This window comes from Lathamus discolor, chromosome Z (genome assembly GCF_037157495.1).
Source record: "Lathamus discolor isolate bLatDis1 chromosome Z, bLatDis1.hap1, whole genome shotgun sequence".
NCBI classification, from domain to species: domain Eukaryota; kingdom Metazoa; phylum Chordata; class Aves; order Psittaciformes; family Psittacidae; genus Lathamus; species Lathamus discolor.
In genome coordinates, this window is record NC_088909.1 from 91116099 (window position 1) to 91135068 (window position 18970).

At 37.7% G+C, this 18970-nt stretch overlaps 1 protein-coding gene across 3 annotated transcripts in view; it reads right to left on the reverse strand.

Moving 5' to 3' along the window:
- RAB3C (RAB3C, member RAS oncogene family) overlaps positions 1-18970 on the reverse strand; it is a 122073-nt gene that overhangs the window by 70892 nt on the left and 32211 nt on the right. The window lies entirely within an intron of this gene.

The following is an 18970-nucleotide window of genomic DNA, read 5'->3' on the forward strand; positions in this document are numbered from 1 at the left end:
CAATACTCTGATCAGTTCGTTCTCAATAGGTCTGCTAGTAAGACAAAAGTATCATTGAAATGTTGAATAAAATAATTTCTTAGCAGAAGAACAATATAAAACTATTTCTTTGTATTTCTTTAATGGAATAAGGTTTACTCCCACATGTTTTGCTGCCTTGTTTGATTTGATATTAGAGAAAAAAGCTGGGAGGGACAGAAGGAAAATATGGCCTGTAGCAAGCATGCAGCCTTTCTGTATAGAAAAGATATGCTTTTCGCATAAGTTTTGCCAGTATCTATCTGCTTTTTTGTCAGAGACATGTATGGTTTGAAATGCAACAGTATGACAAGCAGGAGCCCACTGCTATTGAAGCAAATCTTATTTTGCTGTAGGTGATTTCCACTGAAGCTTGTCTGCAGATAAGAGTGAACAGCCCTAGCAGTAAAGCCATAAGTCAGGGATGCTTCCTATACAAGACACCAACTATTTCCTGTACATTGTTAAAGGTAGCTAGTGCAGGCTTATGCAGTCTTGACTACAGAGAATAAAACATGAGTGTAAAAGAAGACAAATCCAGGCAAAAGTTCTTGAATACACATTTTGCACACAGGAAAAATGAAGCTGCAGATGAAGATCCAAGCACTGACTGACTATGGGATTGGAGACTATCCTCTGGACCCAGGCATTTGCTTTAGGTCAGTTTGGGAAGGAACCAGGTTTTTGGAGTTGTTCTCAATATAGGCATCTAATATGTTCCTGTATCTAATTCTATGTTAATGTGACGATAAAAAAGAAAATTTTGTAAAGTGGTATTTCAGTACATGGCATAGATGGATGACCACGAATAAAGTGGAGTTTATTAGCTTCAAGCATTGATAATCACATTCCTGTTGGTATTATTTTCCATTCACTTGCCATAGGGATGCAACTAAAAATTCTGATTGGTCTAATGTATAAATTATGCAGTAGACTATTTACGATCGTGTAAGAAATGAACTCAGATATCAGTAATCAAAGCAATTGTGTTCCACACATTCATAAACATCTCCTTTGTATTCTGACTAGAGTATATTCATAAATGTCCTAAAGTCAGCTTCTTTTCTGTGACCATTAGGGGTCTCAAAACACCATTTGCCAGGAGAGATTGCATATTAGTCTTAGTTACAACAAAACAAAAAGGGTTTAGCGGCTGCAGGAAATATTTTCAAATATTATATTCGCTTTCATAAATTCTGTTGTCAATAAAATTCCCACAATTCCATTAGTTTCTGGTTAGGTGATCCTATCTCAGTGACTGTTTTTTAATAGGCACTAGATTTCAGATATCAAATCACAGAGTTATAAGGTTTAGTGGACATAGTACTTTAGAAATCATCCAGTTTCTGAGTATTGCATACAGCATGCTGGTTAATAGGCCATGGTCCCGAGTATTTGGAATACTCAGACTTGTACACTTGGTGTGCTCCGATGTCTCTAGGACATTTTCATTTTGTTTGTTTGTTTATATTAATTATCCCACCCATAATTGAAATTAGATATTTGCAAACATTTTTATGCTCCAGATCCTGATATGTATAATTTCGTATTACAAAAATTAACTGCCTTTTTTTGCCAGAAATACAATACCTAAAAGGACCAGTAAACTTTTTCCACCAGTAAAGATCTTGCATAGGGCATACATATATATATATATGCACTGAAATAAGAATGGCAGAGATGTAGATTGAGAGCAAAGTAACTCTTTCTGTGTCAGGGTGAAGATAGAGATCTGGTATGTATCTGGACAACTATATCTATCTATCTATCTGTCTGTCTATCTATATCTATCTATCTATCTATCTATCTATCTATCTATCTATCTATCTATCATGTATATATATGTTTATGTATATAAGTAGCAATAAAAGTATAAAATGTATGAGATAGATAAGTAGATTACTTTGGCTCTTCATTTGAGTTAGTCATGAATTTGACTGTAAAATAAACTTTAAAGCCAGGATACATTAGTCATTTTTATAATAACCACATGAACCAGGTTTGTTCCTGTGCTTCTCCCTTGAAGCAACCCTTAAATAATCTTATGAGAAATCGCTTACAGATTCTCATTATTGCTGTGTAACTGCCATGCTATTGAAGGCATTCGTGTATGGGGAACACACCAGCTGCTGACAACAATGCTCCCAGAGGAATGGAGAGATACAACATCACAGCCATCTGTGCAAGTGGAAACACTTAGGAATAATAACCTAGCAGGCTCAAGAAGAATCTGTACTCCACATGAAGGTAAGAGTTTATGGGGCTTGAAAAGTCTCAAAACACAAAACAGAGAAACCAAGGTTCTGATAGCAATCCTGAAAACAATATTTAGGCTTGCAAAGTACACTTAGATGAGCTGACTCAGCAGAAGTAAATCCCCCTTATAGTCAACTGCTGCTAAACTAGATCTCATCCAGCATCTGTCACACCAGCTTAGACTACAACAGTAATTTTGAGAAATACGGTAAATCAGGCCTTTAAATTCATTTGCTGAGTGTGTGCTCTCCCTCCCACCCTTGACTTGCACAGCACCACTGACATGAACAATATTTTATGTAAATAACTTCCAAGCAGAGTTACTCATTATTAATGCAGACAGTTTTGAAGGTGAAAGAAAACAGCATTTGGCAGCAAGAACTTCTAATGAGCCTGTTATGAAGGAATTCAGTCTGCAAACACAAAATTATTTTGTAGCATGCTTGAGTGACTCTGTGCCTCCACATTTCTATCCTGTATGCTAAACATACAAATATCTTTCTAGATGCACTACTTCCCCCCTGCCCCATTACAAGTTTTACCATACCACAACACAGGTTGTGTTATGTCCCAAGAACCTGACAGCTCTATTAGGAGGATTTCTTGGATGGTGTTTATATATCTGTTCTACAGCCACAATATTTGAAGACAAAGCAAACAGAAAGATAAAATTAGAAATGCGAATTGGGTGAGTTCTCACTTTGTGGGTCAAAATTTTCTATGTTAAGGTAAATGAAACTGGAACAGCAATCAACTGCTGCTACTTTATGAGCTCCATGTTTCTTTCCTGCTCTTGCTGCCTAAAGGTTATTTACATAATCCATCAAAGAAACTGCATTTCTCTAATTTCTCCTATTTCTCTTCGAGGCAGTTAAGTCAATGAAAATCTAAGCTGTCTCTTTTCAGGGCAGCACAAAAGACAGCTCCCTTCTTTCCTCAGGGATCTCCGGGGTCTCACAGGGAAAAAGGCTAAAGGTATGAAAAGCAAAAAACCAGTGAGACAGCTGCTCTGAGAGCTGCAAGGGACAGCCTCCGCAACAACCCTCCTGAGATGGGGGGCAGGCAGGCGTAAACCCACCTGAAGCCTGCTGCTACCCACCCAGGAAGAGCAGCCATGGGTTTATAGCAGAAGCAACCGGGCAGGGGAGGACACGGAGGAGGAGCAGCTGACTATCCCAGGAGCACCTTTTCTCGAAAGTGCTAGGCATGTAGAAACACAGAGATATGAACATTTACAACTAGGAATGGAAAACACAGTTCAAAACAGTTTCTAGAGCTAATGTATGCACACAAAATGTAACACTGCATATTGCCTACTCCGTCTTTGCTTATGTGTCTATCTCCTGTCAGCAGCTCTTTCCAGACTTTTCATGGCTTTGGTTTCCTGAAATTCCATCTTGTATATACATACGTCTGTGTGTGTGTGTATAGATGCATATATATATAACACACATATACGTGTGCCTGCATTTGAGCATGTGTGTGTGTTTGTAGAAATGTATGTATGTGTTTCAAAAAAACATGCAGAGTATGAAAAGCCGCTACTCAGCCTGCCAGTACACAGCTGCTAGACCTATATGCTAGGCCTTAGAACTCTGATCAAAATCACAGCTGACAGCTCATTCACTGTATGGAAGGGATATGGGAGCATGACCGAGCCATCTGGAAATAGCCGGTGCCAGGGCCGTGGGGAGATGCCTTACTCTAAATGTGGCTACTAGAAAGTGGCCTGGGAGGGCTGCGCAGGCAGCAGAAGATGGGGCAGAGTTTGCACTAGATTTTGTCTCCCAAGTTGGGTTGTAAAACTACTGCCAGATTTGCTTTTCCTCACTCCATCCATGCAACTGGTGACTGTGCCTGAGGTTAATTTCCTTTTAAATTTACTGGTTTTCTCTTTTCCTGTTCTTTCTTCTTTCTTCTCTCTCCTTCTTTAAGACTCACATAAAGTGTTCCTTCTCTGCAATTCAGCTACCATGCCTTACTAAAACATAAAGTTTAGGAAAGCCATGGAATCCCTGCCTCCTTTCTCCAGCACAGCTTGACACCAGCTGCTCTCAACTCCTGTCACAGGTTTTGAGTCCTACTGCTGTTTCAGTACATGCTTCCCTCCTTCCCCGCCATGAGCTGCAACTTCCTCTGCGTCCTGTCTTCGCACAGATCATGGCCTGTCCTGCTCTGCTGCAGGTGAGTATCAATTCTTCTTGTCCTTCTTCCCCATCTTTGGACATACTGTGTAATGCAACCATCAGGTCATTTGGTTTTAAAGCTCCTGCTCCCAGAGTCCTCTGATTCTATAGGAACAGCAACTTTTAAATTTTTTTTTTTTTTTTAATCTTTGTAGTCAGAGTCCAAAATTATGTCCCAGTGCATAATGACAAAAATGGTCTGAAATTACTGTAGTAAGAATAAAACTTTTACTAAAACCAAAGTAATTTTAGAGTGCTGATATCTGGCACTGAATTCTGGCAAAGCTTGAGAGGATCAGAGCAAACCGCTTTTGAGTCAAAAGAAATATTAAACAAAGGAATGTTAAATCTATAACAATAACCTTAGAAATCTGAAACTCAAATACACTATGGACACTCTTCAGACTTGCCAGAAAGTCTTGTAAGCTACATGAGTGGACTTGGTAACATAGATGCTAAACAATCTGTGGTCATCATGCATACAGTGGGATGAGGATAGATTGAAAGAGTCAATCCTAATGCTGTGAGACTCATGCCTATTGGGAAAACAAGAAGCAGAGCTGTTTCAACCATAAGCAGGCACTTAACAGTCCTTCAGTCCTTGTCTCACTTGGCTTTGGTGACTGCTAGAGGTATTTGTAACTTACCAGTGTTTCAAACTGGCTCTTCCAGCCTCAAAGCACTTGGTAGCTATGATAAATGTGGGGTGTTTTTTGGTTGCTTGGTTTGGTTTTTTTGTATGTTTGTTTGTTGCGGGGGGCGGAGGGTGGTGTGTGCAGCTTTGGGTTGGTTTTTTTTATTTATTTTTGGTGGGGAATTTTTACAGCTGTACTAAGCTTCTACATCTTTGTCTGATCTTCCACCAGTTTTTAAAGGCATTTACCTTTCTTTTAGCAAGCAGAGGGAAAACCACTGCACTTTAACTCCAGAATCAAGCTATTACTACAGAAACAGAGAACATCAAGGTATGTTAGTGTGCCACTCCTCTTCCCATTTCTGTTATCTGATTATATGCTTATAAATATTTTGGATCAACTACTTCTCTCTAGAACTTGTTATGCATAAAATAAGAATAATAAGCTTTCAGTTTTCTCTCTCCCTTGTCATTCTGTCCTATTCTGCATCTTGAAGATGGCTTTCTCTATTGATATTCATTACTCATGTTTAATTAACCTGCCCTTATTATTCAGGATGATGTGGGCACATTGGATAAAGAAAAGTTCAACCAGCCATTTTGAAAACAGCTTTATGTTAGTGGTTCATAAATTTGCATAATAATATCATCATATTACAATATTATGCAAATCCTTGTCTGCTGATTAGCTAACAAGTACCTCTCAGCTATTGAGAACTATGAATATAATTCTTTCCTCATGACAACACGGAGCTTAGCACATTTTTGTTCTGGGCTTTTTTTTGAAGTACAGTTTTGTAACTCTCCAGCTGTAAGAGAAAAATGACTAAGTGGCACAAAGTACCTTTTAGAGCCATAAACCAATCATTCTTGCCAGAAACTCCCTCTCCAACTCTGCTTTCTTTTGTGATAAACCTCTGTGTTTAAATCCACAGTGAATTTTCTCTTATGAGTACGTTCCTTTTAAATATTAATAACCTCCCAAAGCTTCCACGAGTAAAAAATTAATTTCTGTGCAGAATATTAAGTTTACAAAACACTTCTAAAGGCTCACTCATTAGAACTACTATTATCCTTTCTACATAAAAATGTTTTCAAATCTCAGTTACCTACAAAAAAGGAGGCACTCTGTAAAACAAAACAAGCCACATTTAAGCAAGAAACTATACATGCAATATTTCTAGAAGAGTTCAGCCATGGCTGAAGTCCAGTTCCATTCAGAACTTCCAATGGGCATAGCTCAGTGTTTTAAAAAACCTGCAGAATAAAAGTGCTGGACTACAGTGTGGTCTGTGCGAAGGGACTCCTCCTGCCTTGGGGATATGTTCTTGGGGATATGCTACTTTAGAGCTGTCTGGAAGATTCTCTGTAGGAAGATCGGTAGGTAACCTGTTTCTCTGACTGTACCAGGCTTTGTCTTCTGGGGCAGACATAAAACATAATTTCAGAAATTTTGGTAGCTCTTTGCATATCATACCTTAGGCAGGTATTTTAAGATTCCAAGGCTTAGCTGAAAAAGCACCTGGTGCTTTCTGGAGAACTTCACCAGTGCTGTACTGAAGGCACAGAATACCCCCATTTTCACCCCTGTAGCAGTCCAGCCCCTTCATGCTTTTCAGGGAGCTGTTCCCTCCCCTGACACAGAACTATTGAGAGCTGTGTTTGCAGGAGTCTCTGTCAAACTCTGCTTTCTTCCCCTGTGTGCTCTTGCCTGTGAGTAAATACCTCTGCATCATGGCTGCATATAAAAAGCTTATGGCTAGAACACTTTTCTAATGTCCTGCTATTTGATGAGAGATTTGTAAGTTAAGAAAACACAGTTTATTCTCACAAGAAAGTATTTATTTACTCTGAGAACGGCTCAACAGCTGACATAGCTTAACCCACATCAACTAATCATGAGCTTTATGCTGTTCTAATTTAAAACTGTAAATTATTAGAGTTATAGAAAAAAAATAAATATGTCAAGTGTGATTAACCTATGAATTTTACATTATTTTAAGTAGAGTGCCCTTACCCTTGAATTCTCTTCTTTGGCAGTTCTGGCATGAAGTGGCATAGTTAAATTAAATTTCAGCAAAATTGCTGTTTCATTTGTTCCTCAGTCTCTCCATGTGCTATGAGCTATGTGTTTAGCATACACATAATCATGTTTAGCGATTCTGATTACTTCTTTGTAGTTTTAAACACAAACTTTTGAGAAAAATACAGTCTTACTAGAAAGCATAATTGCCAGATATATTAGAATAGAACAGAATATTTCAGTTGGAAAGGACACAGAATGATCATCTAGTCCAACTGCCTGAACACTTCAGGGCTGACCAAAAGCTACAGATCGTTATTAATGGCATTGTTCAAATGCCTTTTAAACACTGACAGGCTCGAGGCATCCAGTAACATTAAATTTTCAAGCAGAATGCAGTTAGAGAAAAAACTACTCTTGGTTAGGTATCTGTAATAGCTGTAATAATATCTGTGCTTATTTTTTCTTTCAAGTAACAAAATTTATGTTTAAAGACATAAAACCTAAACCATATAATTAGTAAATTAATTCATCTTTTAGGAAGATCCAAAATTATTTATCCTGATCAAATAAAGCAGGGAAATTCTATCAGTCCTGAAACTGCAATGTCATCACAAGGTCAAATCAAAGACCAAAGTAAAATGGAATGAAAAGATTTTTAACCTGTTAAAGTAGAAGGCCTGACTGAAATTTGCCTTTCTTCCCAAAAAAAATCTGTAATTCTTATATGTATTATTAGACAGAATGATTACCATAGGTTATTTGATAAATTTTAAATGGAATTATTTCAATAAAATAAAACATGCTGTTATAAATAATTACTTGAGGTAGGATTTAGATCACATATGATGTACTATAATTAGTGTAATTCTTCAGCTGTGATTTTCGAACTAAAGGTATTTTTCTAGTAATCAGAGTTATTCTGTCTTAATGCATCATAAAGGAATAGGAAATTACAGTCTAATGGAAGCAGAAGAATGACCAGCTGTGAAATCTGTAGCAAGTATAATTATAATCAGAGCTACATTAAGGCACCAGCTACTACAAAACCAGACACTGGGCTTATACACAGTCAAAGAAGAGCCTAAAACCAAATTGAGTGTAAATAATTTCCAAAGGTCTTTGCTGCTAACAGTGATGCACTGACTACTGAAGCAGTGAATGTTTGATGACAACAATTCTTTAATTTATATGCTGTGCTATTTATTCTTTAATTTAAAAATTCGGTAAAACTAAGATGCAGCTTCCTGGAAGCCACCATAGTCTACTACAGCAGCATCCCACTGAAATTTGTGCCTGCAGCCCCAAAATCCTGACTGACCTCATCAAAGAATAAGGAGAAGAAAATACACCTATTCATAATTGTTCTACAATATATACATTGTTCTACAATATATACATTTACATTTCATTAATTATAAACAAAAAGTAGTTACCTTATGGAAGACCGAAAGTCAGGAATATGAATCAGAAATGCAAGCATACTAAGAGAGTGTAGTAATTTCTGTTCCATATATTATGTACCAAAGAAAATATAAAGTTCAGTGCAAATGTAGCCAATCAAATGAATTTTTTTCACGTACAGATTAAACTAAGATCATTTCAAAAGCCATGTTAAGTAATCCTTTGATAGAGCAGCTGTGAAGTACATAGCAGAGTTAAAATAACTTGGGTTCCTTAATGTGCCTCTCCAGGCCTCTTTCACTGCAAAAGGCATCTTTTTGGGTGGACATGCATTTTTCCTGCATCCAATCTCTGCCTTTGGCTGCTGCAACCTGAACAGAAACCCCTGAATATACCACGGAATATAACAATGACCAACATATTAACTGTAAATTGCATTATTAGACACTCAACCATGTGTTCCTTGATCCTAGATAAAAATTGAAGATTATTCCTACTCTGATTTGATTAAACTGTGGGACATGCTCTCCAGTTGTGCAGACATAACTGAATTATTATCCATCAGCTGACAAAATGCTGCCGTGACTGACAAGACAGAACAACAGCCCAAGAGGAGACTTGAATAAACAAAGATAAAAGTGAATATTTGCCACATAAAGGAGGCTTTTTCTGATATACTTTTAAATATACAGGTGCAGGGCAGGGGGTTAAAAAAAATAATCTGAATTCTGATCATTTCATGTGTAAGCATGCTCAAAGACTGATGCTTCAAGGAAGCAAGAAAAAGGAGGATAATTTGCCAGAGCTGTTTATTAGTCAGCTTCACAAGGGTTCCCAGGGGTTCATGTTTCAGCCCACAGCACATAGCTCAAGCAGAAGTTGTTGATTTTGCTAAATCTAACTAATGCTAATGGGGCAGGGAGGGAGAGGAAACAGGCCCTTTCCAAACACCTGCCATCACAAGCAGCAATTTTAGAAGATGACAGAACTCACTACTTAAACCTGGAAATGATACACAGTTCTTGAAGTAGTGAAATATGCTTTTCGTTTCAAAGTCACCTTTACTGATGAGGCACAAACAAACGTGGGGAACATAATGATTCTTCTCCCATTTTATCCCTTTGAATCTTCAGTATGAAGAAAATGTGATCTGTATGACATGGAATTTTGGCCAAGATGGATGTACTTTGTTTTGCATTACATTTTGTACTTTGTTTTGCACTACATTTTCTTTGATGCAAAGTACCATCAAAGTTAATGGATACTGAAGGAAGTTACATATTCTCCAAACTTCTAAAACCCAAACTTCTCTTCTGTACCTATACAGGATTTTCACATTTAATTTTTCAATTTTCAGCAACTTGCATAAACAAACAATTCTTTTGATTTTCATTTAAGAGCACGGTAGTGAATTAAAATATACAGCAGTTATGATACCTGTACCTGCTTAAGAAAAAAGGCAAACTGATGTGATAGGTTTCTCATTTAAAAAAGACATAATGAATAATCCTTAAAAATCCTTTGAAAATCAAGAGTTGTCTAATCTGATACAATTTATGGGTTGGGTTATAGGTTGGATTAATATAACATGCACTTTTATATACTAAAAACAGTGGATATTATTTGTGCAACCACAAGTAATGAGGATGTGTTGCAGTCTGAATTCTAGCACTATCAGTGGAAAAGCCATGCTGGACAGTGCTTTGAGATATCTAGTTTAGTGGAAGGTGTCCCTGGCTGCAGCAGGAGGGTGGGACTAGGCTATCCTTAAGGTCCCTTCCAACCCAAACCATCCTATGATTTTGTGATTCTAAGAGGAAACTGTTACACCTCTTGCAGATGAGGCTTCCTTGTTCAGCTCCAGTGTAGTGCAGCATCTCAAGTTTTCATCTCTGAAGAAAGTTCCCCTGTTCAATCTCAGTATCAGTTGTCCAAGCTGGCAGCCACCATGCGCATATGACAGCCCAACATTTGTTGGTTTGGGTACCATCAGTTGGATGTTGCAGCTCTGATTGTACACCACATGCCACTGCACTAAGGGAGAAAAGATGTGGACTGCAAAACAGCAAAGCACAACCAAATTACACTTACCAGGTATGGCAGTCCATCCATTCATTCATCCACACCACTATATTTTCATCTGCTTCTCTCCTGTGTTTGCTTCCACTTTGCATGGACTCCCTTAGCTCAGCACCAAGACCTTTAGCCTTATTAAACTTAAGTCCTCTGCTATCTTCTGTTAATACTGCTTACAGTGAGCCACTGACCTCTTGTACTCAGCTACTGCAAACTGCCCCCTGCTATGCCATGGTCAGTAGTACACTGAGCTGCTTAGAGCAAGAGTTCAGCAAGTCTCTGGAAAACAGGAAGCACAGCGTGGGGCCTGCTGCAAGTAAAATGCAGTAATATAACTGTGATTCGGATGCTGTCTATGCAAAAGTGTGTATCGTGTAATATGAAATGCTCTGAAGCTAATCTAATTGTGAATTGCATACTGTTCCCAACACTTGCAAATGCTTTCAGATGGCAATCTATAAATTACATTAACATAAGTAAGGTCATTCGAACTACACAGTCAATGAGTAGTTGAACACAGAAGTGTTGGCTTTATTTAAAGAAGGTAATTCAGTGTAAGGCCAAATTTTCCATTCCCCATTTAATTCCATTCCTGCATTTAGTATGAGCTCTGAGTATAGATATTACCTATTTGGATATTCAGATATATTTCCTAATGATCTGTGTTAATTTACTTGTTAATACTTATGGTATTTGCTATTATCCAGTGTTTGTAGAAGCATCACATACATACATGATTAAGATTTCTCTCTGAAAGCCCAGGAACTGCCAAGTATCTCCTGAGTTGCTCCAGCCCTGTGTGGTATGGAACATTTGATCCAGCACAGCACTTACATACAATCTTAAACATAGTGTTTAGAGAATCCTCTGTTAGCAGAATTATTCAGATATTTAAAGGTAAAATAAGCCGTAAGTTCATTACTATTGCCTAAGATGAATTATAATGGTGTGTTGGAGTCATCATTTCTATATAAAATTCTGACTCCTAGCGTCATTGAACAACTCAAAAAATGACAGAAAAAGACTAGTATGAAGTACTGCAGGTACTGCCACCTCTCTTTTCTAATGAAAACCACCATTCTGAGGTGTTTATGGTGTTAATGATCATTTTTGTATGCGAACCTCACAGTTATAGCTCTCACCAATGGAAGGAGAAAAAATGGCTCAATGCCTTGCTCAGTCCAAGGGTTAACAACTGTTTTCCACTTCCTCAGGAAATTGTTCTAATCTTAATTCCCCTCTCCTAGTGAATATGGTGAATAAACTCTCTTGTCTCTGGCCTTAGGAATTCACTTTATTCCTACAAGTGAGACAGACAAGACAGGAGAAGACTTCTAAGGCTGTTGACACTGTCTCCCATGGCATCCTGATAGGAAAGCTCAGGAAGCGCTGTCTGGAAAGGGGACGGTGAGGTAGATTGCAAACTGGCTGAATGGCAGGTCTCAGAGGGTTGTGATCAGTGGCACAGAGTCTAGCTGGAGAAAGGTCAACACTGGGTCCAGTGTTGTTTAACTTACTCATCAGTGACTTGGATGAAGCGTAGAGTGCCTCTCAGCAAGTTTGCTGATCATACAAAACTGGGTCAGTGGCTGATCCCTGGAGTGCTGTGCTGTCATTCAGAAACATCTGGACAGGCTGGAGAGATGTGCTGTCTGGACACAATCCTGAGCAATGTGCTCTATGTGATTCTGCCTGATCAGGAGTTTTGGCTAGATGACCTGTGGTGGTCCCTTCCAACCTCAAACATTCCATGATTCTGGGACTTATGTCTTACAGAGACACATGGAACGAGAAGACTTATCTCCAGAGCCTGCAGGTTGGACTTTCTCCATGAAGATGAAAACAGTGGCTCTGACTCCTGGCAGCACTGAGCACTGAATTCTCCCATCCTGGCTAAATTCTTTAACCACCAAGACCTCCAAGAGATGAGGAATAAAATGGTTACTCAACATACAGAGAGAAAACATAAAAGCCACTTAAATCCAGCCGATGTTTTAATGCATTTCACTGGGTTAGGTGAAGGAATTCCTGAGCTAGACTTTTTAAAAGGAGACCAAGATTTTAAATGTTTACTAAAACATGGAATACCAGGCCCAGAACTTCTGTTTTTAACTGGACATTCGAACTGACAATTCTAGGCAACCACTGAAAGTCACAGCTTATTTTTTAAATAGACTAACTTCAGAGCTGAACCCCACTGGAAATTAGAGATCATGAAATGACTACTTAATATGTATCAATGGTGACTGAGGTGAGCAATAATCCATTCCTGCACTAAACCTTTGCCAAAAGAAAAAAAATAATCAGAAAATATATTTTAAATCCTTTTAGATATCAAGAAACTAAGAAAACGAAGGACTTGGTGATAATACAGACATGCACACACATTATTTCGACAGGGAAAACACGGCCAATGTTACAGGAAAGGCAGCTACTCTCAGAAGGACCGGTTTAGCACATAACTTTGATATCCATCACAATCCCCCATTCTTTTTCATATGCCTTTGGCAGATCTGCAACTTACATTGCTATTGCAAGGTCAGGAAATAACTGCCTCTCAGTGCCCTTAGTTGCTAACTCACCCCTTCCAGCCTTGTCCAAGTGTTAGCTTTGTATTACTGGGTGTAAACAAATTTAATACCATGCTGAGGAAACAGCATTTTTCAGACTGAGGGATACTCACTGAGCATGTCTTGTCACTGGAAACTGAGCTTTCTACACAGTATTTGCAGCTTCCTCTTCAGTGTAATTCACTGTCTTACCAAGATGTGTTATTTCACAAATGGGAACAACAGAATTAAGTTCAAAGACAGGGAGCCTGAACATGTAATTTTTTATGTAAAACTCACAACAGTCTCCATGAGTAATTTGAATTTCTAATATTATTAGAGTATTGGGCCAAAAAAAAATTACTCTGAATTTTAAAGACAGAACTAACTGTTCTTTCTAATACGGTTGACATGTGTACCAGACTTGATCAGTATTAGTCTTTCTTAAGTTAAATATGGATCTGTTTTGATCAGTATTAGTCTTTCTTAAGTTAAATATGGATCTGTTTTGATCAGTATTAGTCTTTCTGAAGTTAAATATGGATCTGTTACTTGAATGGCTTAAGTCATATTTTTCTGTCATTCAGTAGGCCTTTCTACTCTGCGTTATATATTCTTGAATTTGGCTTATTTTGTAAACACAGTTCCCATGAATTAATCTCTCATTTAATGTTCTTTCTTCAGATCTTCTAAGCCTATGATATCACAAAGCAATATTTTCCAAATTCTCAAAAGTAAAAAGTTCAAAATTACAGTTTCCAGAAATTTCTAGAATAGATTGTCTAGCATGTTCATCCAGTGAGTTTTAGATTTATATTATTTTCTTACTATTTCATGTTAGACTTGTATTCCTTTCTGACCTTGGTGGATAGGTGTGGAAATCATTTCTTTGTAGAGCCCAGTAAATCAGCTAAAATAAAGCAGGTTACTTCCCAGTCTACTTTTTCTTCCTATATAAAAAGCTATCCTAAGACAACTATTAAAGCTCATCTGATTGATGGCTTTTTTTCTACATCATTACAAATAGGTACTTTTCCACATTGTGTATTTAGGAAGAGAACTGTATGGAAAGCAAATGTCATAGTCTATTTCATTTATCATGTTTTTTTTTCTTCCAAACACTTTGCAGGAAATAATTGCTCTTCAAAGCCAGAGAATGAGATGTTTCTGAAGTGAACTAAGCACCTAACATTAGTTTTTCTTGGTTTTGTTCATGACTCTCCAAGCTGACCTTCTGAATTCCTAGTGTGAAGGTTTTCACCACTCACATTAAAGGAGTATTTCATTTCTTGTCTGTGTAGCTCTCCTACCATTTACTCCAGAGATTTACTTCCCATTTAGTCAAAGAGTGAAAATGCTGTGATTTAAACCATACAACCAATATTTGTCCAAGAAGGACTGACCAAACCTGCTATAATTGGCAGTACTAAAAAAGAACACTCACCTCTGTCCTTCCAGAGTCCATTTTTTTTTCTCTTTGTGGAGCCCCTAACCAGTCGGGGGAAAAATGGGTAAACATAGCACAGCTAGTTTATCTTAAAGTTTTTCCCTCTATACATCTTTTACTTGCTTCTTCTCATGAGCTATTGAAAGGTTCTATATTGATGTGCATCTCTACCAAGATTGTCATCAAGCCTGCTGAAACAGATAAGTCAGTTTGAAAAGGCTATAAAATTTAGGCTTATAGCACCTTCAGAATAATTTCAGTTATGCCAAATTGAATCAACACCAACTCCTTTATTTTTTATTTTTCTTTTAGGAGTTTGTCTTTTTAGTTCCTTAAGGGACAGCTCAAATGAATGCAAGTTCTAGCAGTACAGCCAAGTATTATCTTAATTATTTACTTTCCTAATGATTTTTTCAAAGTGGGGGGAGCTGCATAACAGCATTTGCATTACTAAGGTTCAACTGCCTATTTGTCAAGAGTATCATTTATTTACTGTTTGTTGTGTAAATCACTACAGAAATTATCTTGACACCAGACATTTAAAGAAACAGCTCTTCATGTCCTTTAGAATACCTATGGTAGGCCAGATAACAGAGAAATTTAAAATATTTTTAACAAATTATATATCTTCATAATAGCATCTGACAAGAAAAACGTAAAACAGCTCTGTACTCCGAACTCACCCAGAAAAGTTTCAGAGTTTTCTTCATACCAGGCAGTTTAGATTAAAACAATCATTTTTTAAAACGGAGATATTTCTGGATTTGTACCAATATTTTTTCAGGTAAATGATTTATTTCTTCATGCTGCAATATGTATACCCATAGCTTCCTACTAAGGGAGAGGAAGTTTTAGACTGTTCCCATTAAATGCGGATGATTTATTCCAATTCAGCACCTCCACGAAAGCTCCTATGTAAAAATCTAAAAGCTGTTTCAATTTCCTGGAAAACACATCAACATAATTCTCAGCTTAAATATTAAGGCTACTCTACTGAAATACTAACGCTCCCTATGTCCATCTATGAATGAAACCTACATCTAAGGAATATTAAGACAGTAATATACACCTGCAGCCTTTCTTTATTTTTTTTAAAGAGAAAACCCCTGTAGGTGATAAAGAATTTGCACTACACTTCGATACAGAAAATATCAGTCTTCCCTGCATCTATCCAAGGCCCAAGGACAGTAACAAATGAATGCATTTCTATTGCGTTCCTCCATAAGCTTATGACTAGGAAGGTAGTCTTGTGCATTATAGCTTGATGTTTATATGGTCTGTTTTATCAAGACTTGTGGAATATATATACAGTTATCACAGCACCTGCATTCTGCCAGAAATTTTCAGCTATATTTTTGGAACTTTTATATTTCAGTTATATTTTAGGAACTTCTGAGATATTTGCTAATGACATTTATGTTTCCACAAATATATGAGAATACATTTCAGTATAAATATGATCCAGATCCTGAACAGGCAGCTTGGCACATTTGTGCTGAATTACCCAGAATGCACCCTTATAGAAATTAATTTGACATCATGATTGTATATAATTTGCACAATGACAGACATTACTGATTTAATAGAAGGTTAGAATGACTCAGGTAAATATGATATAAAGCTGTCTCATACAAAGGAATTACAAATATTTATCAAACAAATTTGATCCAGCAAAAGAGTTCATACAAGATCGGTGCTTTCTTATGAAATAGTGTGATGGCAGCAATAGTAAAATACTCAGTGCTCTACAGCCAGCACTGTTTTCTCAGAAAACCACACTCTGTCCTGAGAAAAGTGTGGAATTTCTTATTTTATCATCTTTTAGCCTTGAACATTTCCCCACTTCAGCAAAATTAGGGTTAAAACTAATGTTGGTGCAAAATCAGCTCTGAAGTGGACAGAAAAAGCCTGAGACCTCATCCACATTAAAAGCCTCTCTTCTACAGATCCTGCTGGGCCTGAAAAATAAAGTTGTATAAGAAATATTGAGAAAACTTACAGGCTTGCTGCTGTGAAAATAGAAAAAAAATGTGAAGATTTCGAGAATATCTAGTCAATTCATAGATACATGCATATAAACAGCCCTTCTCCACACAAATTTCTTCAGCTTCCTTCTTGTTTTATCTTTTAAACACCACCATCCTCTGAATTTTGTCCTCGCTGTTGGAGTTGGGACCTGAAGGCTAACTGACAACACAAATTAAGCTAGCACTTTAAGGCGTGAAAAGTTGAGCATCAGTGTGCTCCAGCTTAAATATAGGACCTTGAGACGAAGCAGTAGTAGAAAGGTAGCCAAACCAGAAAAATAAGGTAAGCGGTTAAGCAAATGAGTTATGAGAAGTCTGGCTAAGGAGCACAAGCAAAAGAGTAGCTGGCTGCAATGCCAGCTACAGTTTGAAGGCAAGCAAAAGGTAAGAAATGCCAACCACAGAGTAATGCAGGGTCTGCATCTAGAAGCAGGCATGACAGACGTAAGACTAAGAAAGTCAGTCAGACTAAGAAAGAGGTATCACCATCAACATGACAGAACACAAGATCAGGAACAAAGATGATGGTCAGACCTAAGTGGGTTGGGAGAATATGGTGCAAAAGCTGATACACAGATCAGAACAGAGCTAAAGACAGAGGCAATAAAATAAAAGCTGAATATAATCCATAAACTGGCAGAAGAGCAATGGGAAACAACTGAGATCCCCTTATACATTAGCAGAGAGATGGGCAGGTGGCAGGGATTTGCAAGGCTGTCAGCTGCTAAGGATGCTGACTGAACCTAGCTGAACGGCTGACAGTTGAGTTAGAGCCTGATAATGACATTCTTTAAATGGCATACGAGCTTTTTAAACTGGGCTAAGTCATATCACTTTATATTGTCTATAGAAAAGTAACCTAAAGTTAACATAGACATGGGATGAAAGAATCTACTGGAGGTTTCTTTAGTGGGGCAAAGTATATGCCTCATAGGTCTCAGGGGAACACAGGGAAGCCAAAACAGAATATGGGAATTCTGATAGGAGTGTGTCATTAGGAATTTATGATTTAATATACCTATTAGTTCTTCAGCAGTTTGAATCAGATTTGCTATCTCAGAAGAAGAGTGACGTTATCTTTCCTGAAATATTTTCCTCCTTAATCTCCTAACTATAATCCACCTGATTTGTGATTCCTTTCTTACTGCATCCTGCAGGAAATCAACACTGTGAGAGAAAACTTCCTTCCCTTTGTTGTCCAGGAAGGAGATCTTGACACTGACTGCAGAAAGCCAAACCCACTACTCCCACCACTCACTTGAGTGGAAAGAAAATTTCCAGCTCTTTCCCTTCAACAGTTCTTCCTTCCACACCTTTCACAGAGAACAGTTTTCCCAACATGGGCAACCAAAAGTGGTAAGCAGAAAGTCCTAGTCAAGAAAAGTCAGGAGGATGAGAAACTTTGTGGCGTACTCCTACTCAGCATTAGGAAATCCAAATCCCAGCCCTTGTCAGTTTTGCTGTTTTGCGCTGACAAAAATATCAATTGATCTCTGAGACCCTCATTCTTGGGTCTCAGTTTCAGGATCTGCTAATTTCTATTCATCTCAGCCACTCACAGAACATCAATAATTAGTTTTACCTTCCATTCTGCTACAACAAACAAATATTTTCTGTAAGGTTATTGTCCACAGAGACATCAATATTCCGGTAGAGTTATTCCATGCTTCTCCACTGAAAATAAAGCATAACAGTTCACAGTGAAGATGGCCATCTGCACATGCAGAGCTAGTATTCAACTCTGTAATATATCCATATATTAATTAAAAGATTAGGACTTTCCTCAGTTGCTAATTAATGAGGAGCAGATCTGGAACAATAGTGAAAATAATTATTCACAAGCAAGTTAAACGGAATCCGATTCAAATGCAATTGCTTCTGTTCTCCATTCACTGCCTCTTCCACAGATGTCAGACTGTTTTCTTGGGGGGAAGAGTAGCTGGAAAGCTGCTCAGCAGAAAAGGAACTAGGGGTGCTGATTGACAGCTGCACACAGCAATTTGTGTCTAAGCCAACAGTCTGTCTATCACTTTATTCTCACATTGCTTACCTTAGATAGATTTTACTAATATAATAAAATCCAAGTGGCTCAACATGAATAAGATGGTAGTCTGAGAAGAAACTTAGATAAATATTTAATTAAGATGATAATTTGAGTTGGTTCCTATGAGGAGTTGGGTTCCTCTATACGATACGACATACAGGAACATACATATGAACCTTACCAATTTGGGCAATAAGCTTTGGCTCCCACAATTCTTTCCCGTCCTCTGCTTTATCTGTTTTCCTATCACATGCTGCTTTTCCTTCCATCTGCTGGTAGCCTGGCACATGATCCCCCATTCAGAGG